The 13,275-nt window shown below is 41.3% G+C and overlaps 1 protein-coding gene across 7 annotated transcripts in view; it reads right to left on the reverse strand.

Annotated features, from left to right (window-relative positions):
* B3galt1 (beta-1,3-galactosyltransferase 1) overlaps positions 1–6,598 on the reverse strand; it is a 565,801-nt gene extending 559,203 nt beyond the window's left edge. For 5 of the 7 annotated variants that reach the window (XM_045147956.1, XM_045147959.1, XM_045147953.1 and 2 more), the window contains exon 1: positions 6,451–6,562. The gene's annotated coding sequence lies outside the window, so the exon portion shown is untranslated. Of the gene's footprint in view, positions 1–6,450 lie in introns of all 7 variants that reach the window. The other 2 variants (XM_045147960.1, XR_006636826.1) reach the window with 2 other exon arrangements.
* Between the last annotated feature and the right edge of the window lie 6,677 nt (positions 6,599–13,275).

Below are 13,275 nucleotides of genomic sequence, written 5' to 3' on the forward strand. Positions count from 1 at the left end.
CCCATTCTCTCTGTCTCTCTATCTGCTTCTCTCTCTCACTCTCTCTCTCTGTGTCCATCGCTTTCAAATAAATAAATAAAAATAAACAAAAAAAATTTCCAAGACTTCAGGAAGTAAAAAAAAATTGGCTTACAGATTCTTGCCTATACAGCCAATTCTGAGTCTATAAATATATCTTTTAAATTATTGTTATATTTATTGAGGGAAGTATATAACCAAGAAAAGATACCCACATGGCTTAAGAGAGCCCACATAGGGGCCTGGGAAAACTATAGAAAAAAGAGAATGAAAGGTTCAAAGGTCTCCTGCCATGTGCGGAGTTGGAGGCGGTGAAGAAGCTCATGTGGACAGTAAGGGCTAAGGGGCTCTCCTGGCTGAGCATGGGCTGCGACCGAGCCAGCCCATGGCCAGCCAAGGGAAATACTCACCCATAACTGGAAGTTCCCAAGCAGTCAGAGCTATAAATGCATCTTTAAAGATTATATATACATATATATGTGTTTTAGGCACAAGGACCAAAGTTTAACACAATATAATATTGTTTCCTATATCAGGACATTGCATGTATAAATGGGTAGATGGAGTAATTTCTCCTTATCCAAGTATTTTACAAAATGTATAGCTATTCAATGACCAACTGGTAGTGGTAAATGTATATGCTTCAAAGCATGTTACAAACATGTTTCTAAATTTTGCTCTACTTTAACTTTGGGCAACTTCTTGGGATACATCTTCCTTACCCATAAGGGAAGCTTGGGATGATAATCTGAGTTCTCAGTTCAAAATAATTGTTTCCTGCTTAGCTGTTATCAAACAATTTCATGATCAACATGTGTGTGCCAGCTATAACCACTTTCTGATTTATTATCTTTTTCAAAGTATTTTCCTATATTTTGTATATGTTACTTTATAGAGAAAAAAAAAAAAACAGTCATTCCTGACTCAGGGAAAAATACTGAGATGGTAATGTGAATGTTTTTCACATTTAAGACTATATTATATCAAAGCAATCTTGAGGAGTCTTTGTGGATGAGAGAAATTCTTTCAGAAATGACTGTTGATATTGTGTGTTCTAATCTGTCAAATTATAACATACCATGTAGCATGGCTTCCTAGGAGTACAAATCTACCTTACCTCTAGTATGACTGTGTCATTCTCAAACTATGTTTTTGAAAACGAAAACTGTATCCAAGCTTCATATGAGCATAGGTAACAATAAGCATTTTAGATATAAGCTAAAGGCTGCGAATACAGTGAAATGGAAGCACAAAAAATGAAATGGAAATCACAATTGCATATATATAAGTAAATGGAACACAGCTAAAAATTTTGCCAAGTTTTATTCATAATTGGACATAGTGAATAACCAAATTGATTTTTTTTTAAAGAATGGGCATGCCAGGGTCCCTAGCCCCAGTATAGAAATTTCAGACACTTGTGCTACCCTGTACAATTGGCTTTACGAGGGTACTGGGCAATCAAACGTGGGTCCTTTAGCTTTTCTGGCTAAACACCTTAACCACTAAGTCATCTCTCCAGCCCCAAACTGATGGGGATTTTCTATTTTTTTTATTTTTATTTATTTGAGAGTGACACACAGAAAGAAAAAGAGGCAGGGAGCGAGAGAGAGAGAGAATGGGCAGGACAGGGCCTCCAGCCACTGCAAACAAACTCCAGGTGTGTGCGCCCCCTTGTGCATCTGGCTAACATCGGTCCTGGGGAATCAAGCCTTGAAACAGGGTCCTTGGGCTTCACAGGCAAGCGCTTAACCGCTAAGCCCTCTCTCTAGCCCCCAAATTAATTTTTACAAGAGAAAAACTTGATTGGAAGCTTTCAAGTTGTCTTGGCATTTCTTACCAGAAAATCAGATCAGAGGACTTTTATTGATGTATAAACTTTAGGGAAGTACTTACTTCAAAACCTAGGGTTTGTGACCGGCTCTTTAAAAAATTTATGAATTTAACACCTTCAGCATGGAGGCAGCACAATATTTGTAACCTGAAAAATGCTTTGGAATCCATCAACTCCTCTGAAATGGTGACATAAATTTGACTTGAATGGTCAAAAATGCCCTTTAAAAATATTAACTTAAAATAGTTATGTCAATTTATATTAATTTTTAAATTATTTGAAAGGATAAATATTCCTCACATCAATTCCTTGGAAAATACTTGGGTTTTATTTTAAAATATTTTTGAGACAAGGTTTCATGATGTCCAGGCTGGTTTTGAATACATAATTTTCCTTCTTGACCCCTTGATTGCCAGAATGACAGAAATATCTGGTTTTTTTAAATTTTTTTCTTTATTTTTATTTATTTATTTGAGAGTGTCAGAGAGAAAGGCAGAGAGAGAGAGAGAGAGAGAGAGAGAGAGAGAGAGAGAATGAATATGGGTGTCCCAGGGCCTCCAGACGCGTGCAACACCTTGTGCATCTGGCTAATGTGGGTAGTGGTGAATCAAGCCTTGAACCGGGGTCCTTAGGCTTCATAGGCAAACGCTTGACTGCTAAACCATCTCTCCAGCCCCAGAAAATCTTATTGAAACAAGGTTTCATGAAGTCCAGTCTGGTTTTGAATACAGGATCTTCCTTCTTGACCCTTTGACTGCCAAGATGACAGATGAGTATGCACCATTGCTGGCTGATGCTTAAAATATTTTAAGAAACATACATCTTGTCATTTCACTCCTTAATTGTCTTGAGATGCCTTTCTTTTGCTTTCACCCCTACACTGATGCAGTGTTCTTGTGGTCCTCAGCCACAGCTTTGGAAGCAACTTGCATTGGATTAGCACTGTGACTGCTTTGTAGTTCCTGAGTGTTTATAAAGGGTATACGAATTGGTATAGATTGGCTCTAGAGAAAATGAAATGTAAATAATGGGCTCTGGGATAAGGGTATAGCCCCCCCCAAAAAAAAAAATCATTTGACAGGAGACAGATTTGCTGTATCAAATACTTATTACTGTGGCTATGATTAGGATTTATTTCTTCCCAATAACCCATAAGATTCATAAAGGAGGCAGTCATTTTATCCTATGATGTAGTCTAAGCAACTATAATACTTCCCACACAGCATAAACTGAGTTCAATTTGATAGAATTTACCTGAATTAGCAAATATCATGATCAATAATATGTTACAAAAGATGAGAATATTACATTATAAATCATGTTCACCATCAAGAATGGACTTGGAAATTTGTTTCAAATGTAGATTGCTTGTACTCCTTGTAATTATACCACTGTGGTGTGTGTGAGAGCAGAAAGACAAAATAAGAAAAAGTTCCTGATTTACTACTGGCTGATGTTTGCATTTCCTCTAAAATTATTAATTTTATAAAAAATAATTACTTTGCTATAAATGAAATTACTACAAATTAAAGTATATCATATAATATCCACACTTGGACTTACTGTGATTATTCAACAAATAAGTTCTATTTCATAATTGTATTTATTACATTGTTTTCCATATGAAGCATACACTTTTTGGAAAAGCTAAACAGTAAGTGCTAAAATTAAAACTTGTTAGAGGTCAAAAGTGAATTTAGTAGCTCACAGATGCGACAAGTTGACATTTATTTGAGTTACTAAATTCCTTCTAGAATACACAGCAGTTTTGTATGGTGCCCTGCAGCAAAACAAGTTAAAATTGAAGCAAATTTGCAGTACTGGTACAAACTAGTACAACTAAGTGGCTAGTTCTATGCATTCCCACCCACAAACCTGTGCCACCTTCTACCTACTGACTCTTGCCTATACCCTGAGACACTCTAATTACATGTAAGCATGCTGCTTCTATCTTATCTTCATCTATGTCCATACACACATTTCTCACAAGTGCATTCTATTTATTTTAGTCATATACAAACTAAATTTATCTGAAAAGAATTATCTTTCAAAACAAAAACCCCAACCCTTAAAAAAAGGTCACCTTAAAATGTGCATACAAAAGCATTCCATTCTAAGACCTGTGGCTTAACCTAATACATAGTACAATGGTCCTGTTAATTGACACCAAAGTGAAGAGCACTTTCTAGCCAAGTTGCCAAGTTGTTAAAATTTCCTCAAGAAGTTCCATTTTTAGTATTAACTTTTATTTTTTTACTTAGTTTATATTTAAATCTAAACAAATAATTACATATATACATATATATGCTTAAATATATACACTTAAATATATGCACATATACATATTAATAATTTATTATTTTTTTCAATTTATTATCTCCATATCGAATTGTGAGGAGAAAAAACTTCTTTCCAACCCATAGAGTTGCATAAACAAAATGCAAAATTAGTGCAGTTACCAACTTTCACGATGTTATGAATATTACTGTAAGTATGGCTATAATAAATTAATCCCCTACTGTTAGATGAATTTGGGGTAGAAACTTAACACATACACTATCTTTAATTATGTCAAAAATTTAGACGTTGAAGCTAGACATGAACACTGAAAAGAAATTATTTGCCCCTAATTTTCTGCGAACCTCAAACACAGTGTGGATGCATTCATCAAGATCTCACTAAACATCCACCTCGTGCTCACCAGCTAAGTGAGGAAAAGCATGCAGCCATGCTCAGAAGCCAAACTACCATCCCATCCTACTATTCCACGTCCTTGCCACTTTAGAACAAGCTAGCTACTAAATTTGGAGAAAATGGAACCATTACACTTCATTACACTTCAAAAAAAAAAAAAGCCTAAAAACCTGTGGGGGAAAATGTCTGATGTTATGGACAGCTCCCTCTGGATTTTCAATTTCTTTTTTTTAAATGAGGTGCCTTATTTTGCTTTCATTTTCTCCGTCTTAACCAAACCAAATGAGCCCAAATCAAGTGGGTCGGGTATCTTTTGGTGTACTGTGATTTATTCTGTGGTTATCAGGAAATTCCCCAGTAAAAGAGATTGCAAAGCTACACAACAGGAGAGTGCTGGCGTCCCTAGTTCAAAATCAGCTCCATCTACTGAGCCAATTTTCTTTTCACCAAAGCTGGCAGGCCTGGAGCTGCCCTCCCCCGCTCCTCAGCTCCCTGCAACCCCATCATCTCCATCACAGACTGAACCAGTCTCCATAGCAGCCAGAGAGGACTGCTCCTAGCATGGAGATACTTCAGGAAGTTTCCCAAGCAGAGACTTCTAGAGAGGCAACGGACCACACACAGAAAACAATCGTCAAGTTAGTGCGTCCAGAACAGGGATGGAGAAATCACTGCACTGAGCTCGGAAGATCCAGACAGCCCAACAGCACTGAACATTTGCAGCAGAGCATCCAATGCGTCTTGTGCCGAAGGGGTGCAGCGCACACGGAACTCCTAACGGCGCTATAAAATAAGATACAAGGCAGGAAAAAGCAGCGTACTCTCTGATGGAAGCTGGGCACAGTAATCTGGTTACCTTTGCTGGTTAACGTGCTCTAAGGCTGGTTGTGGGGAACCCAGGGACTTGAACTTTCGCCAAGCGCAGAACCACTCGCGAGCATAGGACCCAGGACACACACACGAGGAGGGTCCCAAACGCGGAGGGCACACCTGCCAAGATGGCCTGGGGAGGAAGTGGCTCCAACTCGACACTGACCACGCGCTCTATTCCGATCATCCACAGTTGCCCAGTGGCAGACACCTGAGCCCAAGGGCGCCACCCCACAGGAGGAGCCAGACCTTCGGAGAGGGATTCTCTCCACCCCAAAATCTGCGCTCCTGAAAAGTGTAGTGAGCCTCCCACGCGGGGCTGCACATACCTTAAAAGTCGCCACTTCTCAAACGTACCCTCCACTCCCACTGTCGTCTCAACTTCTCTTTCCTCTTTTACTAAAGCAAAATCGGGCAAACCTTTACTTTCCGTTCTAAAGTCGCCGGCGCGAAGTGGGACTTTGGGGAGGAAGGACGAACGCACTTTTCCCCTGACGTGCCAGATGCAAAGGCTCCGTTTCATCAAGGCAATAAAGTTCAATTTGCTTAGCTCTTTACGCGCCAGGGTAGACTTTCCGGAGATCGCGGAGCATTCTCCAACCCCCGCTGAGCACCCCCCCCCCCCAAAAAAAAAACATCCTGTTCACTCCATGCCACGCTGGATCCTTGAAGGGCATCTGTCCACATACAGAGGACTTACTCCTCTTTCATTCTCTCCGTGGCAAAGTGGCCCAAACCTCGTGTGTGCACAGGCGCGCGCGCGCACATCCCACACACACACACTCTCTCTCACACACAATGCCATCCGCGCGCTGTCAAAGTCTGTCAACCCCGAAGCGAAGACGCAGGAGCTGAAGCTGCACGGGCACCAGCATCAGCCTCACCGGAGCGTCAGGACTCGGCATCCCGGGTTCCAAACATCCTGGTCGGGATGCCCGGAGCACGACGCGCCTCGTTAGCAAAACCCCTCCAAAAAAAAAAAAAAGAAAGAAAGAAAAAAAAAATCACAAAGGGATCTGAGCGCCGCACCTTACCCGCGGGGCGCGCGCTCTCGGGCCGTTCCGCCGGCCCGCGGGGCCACGGGGACGCTGAAGCCGGGGTCCCGGGGATGCTGCTGCTGCTCCTCCGCTGCCGCTGCCCGGATCCCCAGCGCCAGCATCACTTCTCCACCGCCTCCGCCTCCTCGTGCCGGCTCTCTCCCGCGCGCCGCTCCTAAGCTTCCCCGGCTCCGGGCGGCCTCGGGCGGGCCCCGCGGCGCGGGCGGCTCGGCGGGGTGGTCGGCGGCGGCGGCGGCGGCGCCCGCGCGGGCTCGCTCGCTGGCACCCGGGAGCAGCCGCGGCTGCAGCCGGAGCACCCGAGCCGGGCTGCGCTTCCCTCGGCGAAGGCTCTGGCCTCGGCGACTGACAACGCCCAGCAGCCAATCGCTGCCTCTCCCCGCGCGCCGGGGGGAGACCAATCAGAGCGGAAGGCCCAAGGTTTTCCTCCGCCCCGGCTCAGCAGGCTTGTTTCCGGGAGAGGCGGCGGCGGTGCTGATGCTGGGCTTGGGCGTGGGGGGAGGCGCGGCGGGGCGGGGGGCGGTGCGCTCTGAGCCCGGGAGACCCCGGTGCGCTGGGAAAGCTCGGCCTGGGACGCTCTGCCAGCGCTACTGGCCGGAGAGGACGCTCCAGGGTGACTCGGTCCCCGGAGCCTGTGCTCGGAGCGTCTGCGTCCCGGGCATCGCGGTGTGGCGGTCTGGGGACCCGAGAAAGGAGCCGCGCCGCTGGAGCGGGAAGCTCGCGAGGTGGTCGCCCGCGCGCGAAGGAAGCAAAGTCACCGCGCAGCGCCCTCGCCCTCCTCGGCTTGCCAGCTGAGAAGCGTGGCACTTCTCGGGCTCCGAGCCACGGCTCAGTCAGTCTTCAGTCCCCGAACACCTACGAAGGACACCCATGGAGACAAGGTCTTGAGTTCTGGCCGAAGGGCCCCTCCTCACATGCCCTCCAAAACAACTTCCACACTCTCGTTCAAACAAAAAAGAAATACAAAGGCAGTTTGAAAGCAGCTAATATAGTTGCATGCACACATATTTTATGTAATCATCTTTAGAAAATCAACTCCGAAATGATCCAATAGGCCTCTTCTTTCTAAATTGTGCGTGTGAAAATGTGGCCAAACGATAGCGAAGTGTCGCTATTTGGCAGGAAAAAAGAAGAAAAGAAGAAACTTTTTCTTTGCAACTTTGTGCCTCAAAACTGTAATTTACGTATTTCCTTATGAAGCATTTTAAGTCTCTTTAGTGTAAATATGCCAGAATGGTCCAGAGATCTATTTATAATAATATTTCACTTCCATGTTCCAAAAAAAGTTAACAAAGGTCTACCAGAAGACCTTATTGGAGAATGGTCCTTCATCTTGACCCAGCCTCTGACAAGGTCATGAGTTGTTTACATTAGCTAGATCGTTTTCTAGCGAAAAATCAGTATTCATTATGTCTTATTTTTATTTCTATGCTGGTGGTTGTTAAATTGTTAAGTGGTCCATTTCTGTGTTGTGGTTTTTGTTTTTCAATCACTACTCCTTTCTTTGTTTATCTTTCTTCTAAAAACCAACTTCATACATTCTGTGATTCCGAAAACAAATCCTGCCTAAATTTCATGAGCTTTTTAAGAAAAACTTCACTGCAGAGTAGACTTGGCTGTAACCATCATTTACATTATAGAGAACATCTTCACTCTTTCCTTTCCCTAGTCCTTATATTTTCATCTTTTTCAGTAATTTGACCATCTAGCCTGGGAGCCAGGACATTTCTTTCTGATACACTGACTGGGCAAACCAACAGTAACTAAGCTCATATTTGAAGGTTAAAAACCACCTTTTTTGTTTGTTTGTTTGTTTTCTGAGGTAGGGTCTCACCCCAGTTCAGGCTGACCTGGAATTCACCATGTAGTCTCAGGATGGCCTCAAACTCACAGCAATCCTCCTACCTGTGCCCCCCAAGTGCTGGAATTAAAACATGCGCCACCACACCTGGCTTGGGGGAAAAAAAGATTTTTTTTTAAATATAGAAATGGTCTTGTTTCTTGTTTAGATTTTTTAAGTACATGTATTTATTATTATTTAATGAAGTAAAACCAGTATCTTCACTGAGGAAATTCTTATAGGAATGAAATTTAAGAGAAAGAAAAGATGCTCGATTTAAACTTTGTGGGGAGTAGTTGATATTTATAAAATACACAAGTCTTAAAATGGAAAATTAAAAGCAAAGACAATTTAGAAATAGCTATGAAAAAAAGAGGTTTAAATTATTGAAAAGTCATAAGGTATTCCTGAATATAAAAAGTGGTAGGTTGTTTAGGAACTCAGTGTTGAATATATATAAATGGCTATGGGATTTTCAAAACCATCTCGGTATGTCTGGCTAAATAAACCTTTTTGTATTAGTTTCTTTGTTATCTAGAATTTCACAACTGCCACTTCTGAACTTTTATTGGTTATACATTTTATATTCCTTAGTGATTAAGACAAGCACATTGCCATTTTATGGACAGTAAAAGGCTTATAAACATCAACAGCCTGCATATAGATATAACACTAATGTCTCACAGCACTTGTTCTTTGTACATACAGCAAAACACATTTTCAAAAACAATACGTACTGACAGTGAAAACTATGAAATATTTAAAATTAATGAAAACTCAAAGAAGAAAATATCCTAAAGTAACTGGAAAGGTTGGATATTAATGCAAGGTTTTCATATATTGTTATGAATGACATGGCACATGTTGGGCAAAAGGCCAGTACTAATCATTTAATAAACAAATTTAATTTAAGAAAAACCTTTTATGGTTTCTGTACTTATATGTGTCTGCTTTTCATTGTATGGGGTGAGAAAATTCATCCCAGCTGTTAGAAGAAGCAATTTATTGGTCACATACAATAAAGTCTCAATTTTGGAAGATATGTCATGAAATTTCATGCTATTGATGCAAATAACTTAAATTAAGAATGGGAACTGTGTTACTGCATTCTGGTCAGTTATGATGAAAGCTATGTCTTGCAGGTAAAAAAAAACTGAAAGAGAAACAAATGCAGTGTAGCTCCAGCTCAGGTTATGCTTGCATGAAGAGACTAGGCCTCACCATTCAAACTTTTCCAATGTCCCTTATCTATAAAATAGAGAGATTAAGAGCAAAACCCAAACCTATAGGTACCTTTCTCAGATGTGAGGATTAATTTATAACTGGAACTGCAAACCACAGTAAGCTTCTGCAGAAAAGCCCTTTTAGAAAAAAGTGAAGAACTGGAATTTAATGATACTACCCTTCTCAAATGTGAATTATTTCAATAATAATAAGAAGAACAATATCTCTGTTCTTCATTCTTGGGTGGTATCTATTTCTACACATAACTGTATTAAGCCACCAAAGGGGGGGGGGTGGTTCTTGTCAATTCTATGATAAATTGACTATCTAGTACACTTTGTTTTGATCTTGTCTGGCTAGAATTTTTCTCTTATTTCCTTCTTAGTGTCATTTATAGTCCACTTAAAGAATGTTACTTTAAATGCTGGATATTACAAAAGAAGTACATTTTATTTCTATCACATGCCAATTACTTATTCAATGAAGCTATTTCCTCCATTAATATAATAATGAGATAACTCCAAACATAGAAAGCATCATATTTAAAACTAAAATCTCACAAAGATGGATAGCACTTATGCTCTTATTCAAGATACCACTGCACATGTTTTGGTGTTGAAAGAATGACTCTAGATTGAAACAAAAAGACAAAATAGGGCTGAGAGGTAGCTCACCAACTAAGAGTGCTTGTTACTTAAGTATGATGGCTTCTCTGGCCTGATATCATCAAATTTGATTACCCAGAATCCACATTAAAAATGTAGGCATGGGTAGGCATGCCTGTAATACCAGTCCTTGGAGACCAGAGACTGGAGAAACTCTGGACTTCAGTGATGGATAAGAACTCCAGGCTGAAGGAAAGCTTCCATCTCAAGGACATACTCAAACAATAAGAGAAGCACACCAGATGCTCTTCTTTGGCCTCCACTCATGCACTCATATAATGCACACACATGTAAACACCACACATCACATCACACAACACACATAGTACATACACACACACTCTCATGCAAGCAGGCACACATCAAAAACAAGCAGCACGGACTCTGAGTTTCTTGCACAGACAGTGTGTGGGCAGGCACGGGGGTCTAGAGTGAGAAGGCCCGACCCATTTCTGAGCACCTCCAACCTCCAGGGTCTGAGTTACATGCATGGGTAGTGTGTGGGCAGGCACAGTGAGTAGACCAGACCCCTGTATATGGGCTCTTCCCACCTCCCCACTCTAGGTTGCTCACACTAGTCTATGTCCTGGAGGGCACTGCACAAAGTAGGCAAGATCCCTGTTTCCTTACTCCTGCTAGTACCCTGGTCCTGGTGGGTCCCATTGTGCCTTGCTTGGGGATGCCTGGCACCTGGATGAGCTGTGGAATTGGGACATTTGCTCTGGTATCCTTACTGGCCACTATATGCCAACATCCCTGTTCTCCTGAGTCAGAGCGTGAACAGGCTGAAGGGAAAAAAAAATTGCTTCCTCCTCAATAAAATACAGTCTTCCTAAAATGGGTAGACAACAATGCAAAAGAGCCAATGAAAATCAGAAAACTGAGACATTTCCACCAAGGATACCTAGTCCTACTACAGAAGCCTCAATGAAATCATAGAGAAATCAACAGAAATTCATTCCAAAATGAAAATACAACAACCAATGAGACACTGATTTAAAAAAAAAAAAATGGCTGAACTTGAAGCAAACTATCAAAAAAACACCAGTTACATCAATGAAATTGATCAGAATCATGTTGAGCCTTTGACAGTAGGCTTAACTTGATAGAACCCTCCAAAGAGATAAGAATAAATTGAAGGTAAGTCAAGAAATGTAAGACCATGGGCTTGAGAGATGGCTTAGTGGTTAAGCACTTTCCTGTAAAGCCAAAGGACTCTGGTTTGAGGCTTGATTCCCCAGGACCCACATTAGCCAGATACACAAGGGGGCGCATGCATCTGGAGTTCATTTGCAGTTGTTGGAGGCCCTGGAGTGCCCATTCATTCCCTCTCTCTCTATTTCTCTCTCTCTCTCTCTCTCTCTCTGCCTCTTTCTCTCTCTGTCACACTCAAATAAATAAAAATTATTTAACTATTTTTAAAAAAGAAATTTAAGACCTCAACAACTGGTTGATTAAGCTTAATAAAGACTTGATCAAATGCAAGAATAAACTACAGGAAGTATCAAGAAAATCATATCTCAAATTGAAATCATACCTCAAAAAAGAGATGGACTCAATGCAAATGACATCAGAAAAAAAAATCAAATAGAAATTATAAAGCCTTCTCTAAAACCACTCATCAACAAAGTTACTCATGTGGAAGACAGAACCTCTGACCAGGAAGCTAAGACAAAAGAAATTGCTCAGGAGGCCAAAGACTTTGGTAAATTCAAAAAATCAAGTGAATAGATTATGAGGGATAGTGGAGTAGCCTAAAATGACCAAACATCTGGATCATGGGTATACCAGAAGAAGAAAACCAGACCACAGGCATAGAGAGCATACTCAAAGAAAATATTGAAGAAAATTTTCCCAATCTTACAAAAGAAAGGCCCATCCAGATACAAGAAGCCCACAAAACACCAAACAGACAGTAACAAAGAAGAAACTCTCCAAAACAAATAATAGTTAAAGCTCTTAACAATGAAAACAAAGAGAGAGTATTGAAAGCAGCAAGATAGAAGCATTTCACAATTTACAAAGGCAATCCAATTAGAATAACATCAAATTTCTTCATGGAAATCCTGAAAGCCAGAAGTGCCTGGAATGTAACACTCCAAAGTCTGAAAAACTATGGCTACCAACCCAAGCTAGTTTACCAAGCAAATGCATGCCTCATTGTAGATGGTAAAAGAAAAATTTCCATGAAAAAAGTTAGGATTATATGAACATGAGGCCAACCTACAGAAAACACCTGAGGGAATACTCCAAACAGAATAGTCAAGCAACCAATCTCAAGAGCCAACACGAAGAGCACAATAACCAAAATAAACCAGGTTTAAAACAGTACATAACACAAGTAATCACCCAACCCCATTAAACACCTCATTGTGGCAAGGATTAATTCAAACCTCACAGTAATAGCCTTAAATATTAATGGTCTTAACTCACCAATCAAAACAAAAACAAACAAACAAAAAATAAACACAGGTTATCAGGAAAGCTGGTCCCTTATATCTGCTGTATTCAAGAAACCCACCTCATCAATAAGGAGAGACACCCCCTCAGGGTGAAAGTTTGGAAAATAATATTCCTCTAGAGGACCCAAGCTGAAACCAGTATTAATTAGGGGAGTGGGCAAGTGTGCTGCTTTCTTGGTGAACCTGGTACCAGCACAAGGGTGAAGGAGATAGACAGAGAATCCTCGACTCCTACCAAACCAGATATCCAGAGACACAGAAGCTCCCAAGACCTCATCACTGGAGTAGACCTAAAACAAACCCGACATGGATCAGGGAAATTTGCGGAAAAGGGCTCAGAAATATTGTTAGAGCCACATGTTGGGGCGTTATGTACAGAGACTTTGCCTCTTACCCATAACTGATGGCTAACCCCACAATGCACAACCTGTATTCCCCAACAAGGTATCTGTGGAGGGGGGAGGACAGGGAGGAGGCTAACAATGGTACCAACCTGACTGTATACACACTGTGTACATAACTAATAAAAATGCCAAAATATCACACGAGAACAAATGTTGGCAAGGCTGTGGAGAAATAGGAACCCTCATTCACTGTTGATGGAAATGTAAGC

This window comes from Jaculus jaculus, chromosome 4 (assembly GCF_020740685.1).
Source record: "Jaculus jaculus isolate mJacJac1 chromosome 4, mJacJac1.mat.Y.cur, whole genome shotgun sequence".
Lineage (NCBI taxonomy): Eukaryota > Metazoa > Chordata > Mammalia > Rodentia > Dipodidae > Jaculus > Jaculus jaculus.